This window comes from Neomonachus schauinslandi, chromosome 6, assembly GCF_002201575.2.
Source record: "Neomonachus schauinslandi chromosome 6, ASM220157v2, whole genome shotgun sequence".
Taxonomy (NCBI): Eukaryota; Metazoa; Chordata; class Mammalia; order Carnivora; family Phocidae; genus Neomonachus; species Neomonachus schauinslandi.
This window is the reverse complement of record NC_058408.1, coordinates 138,175,383-138,176,617: the sequence shown is the minus strand read 5'-3', so window position 1 is coordinate 138,176,617 and position 1,235 is coordinate 138,175,383.

Sequence of the window (1,235 nt, the reverse complement as noted above, 5' to 3'; positions counted from 1 at the left end):
AAACTTATTCTGGAGAATGCAGAATTAATCCCAGGATGGAACTTCACTATCCTTTCTTTAGAAACCAATTTTATGAAAAATATCCTATCCATTTGGATGTCACAATGTTGCTGGGGAGTTGCTTTTACCTGTGACCTGCCACCCCCAAATTCTGGAAAAATGGTCTATATAATTATATAAGAGAAAAGAAAGTGTTGACTTAAAAAGCTGTTTTTATACATTTTTGTTTAAGCATAAAAGCACTTTTCATTCTAAACGGCCACTGGAGACATCTGCACACACTGATCATCATCTGCAGGCTGTGATTTTCTACTGGAAAACAAAAACAAACTGTGGAAGCCACTTACCTCTTTCTAGGCAGGCAACTCATTATTCAAGGAGTTAGTTTTTTCCCCTGCGTTTCTGTGCAGAAGTTGCAGTTGATTTACCTGGCTCTATGGCTTTTTTTTTTTTTTAAAGAGACACAATCCCACATGATACTTCTTAAGTGCAGCAGATGGGATCTTGAAAACATCTGTAAGTAGTCTAGAATACCTTGAATCTGGCTGTGAAAATATAGAGCAAGTCTGCAGCTCTCAGTAGGTACATGCCTTATTTGGTCTAGAGGCATTTTGCTATGTTACTGAGTCATGAAAAGCTATTAAAAGAGCTCTATGGGAAACCCAGCCTATATTTTGAACAAAACAAACTGTCTTCTCCATTATCACTGACCCCTTACAGACACACGGTACATAATCTTGATTGTGCTTCATTGGTATTTATTGCACATGGACCAATCCCTCACACAGTAGTTAGGTGCACCAGAGTATAAATACTTGGTAAAACACACAGAGGAAATACCATTTACACACAGGTGCTAAATTTTACCAGCAGTCACGTGGGCACTTGGACATAAAAAAATAATAAAAATCCTTAAGATAATTATATTTGTAATATGGATACAGTTACAGTACCATGATAAAAGAGTATAAAAATGTATTTTTCCAATAAATCATTAGCTCAATAACATAATAGACAACATAAGTAGAGTTTCAGTTTTATTTTAGTTTTGTAAGATCTGCCCCCTGCCCTAGTTAAAAAATATTTAATTTCTTTTTGTGCAAGTAGTATCTTGTGTGGACTTTACAATTCCTAACACTGTGCAAAAGTGGTATTTGGAACCACCCCTTGTTTTGTGTTTTGTTTTTTACCCATGTGTGCAGTAATCTGAACTGTTTCCTTTTTTTTTTTTTTTT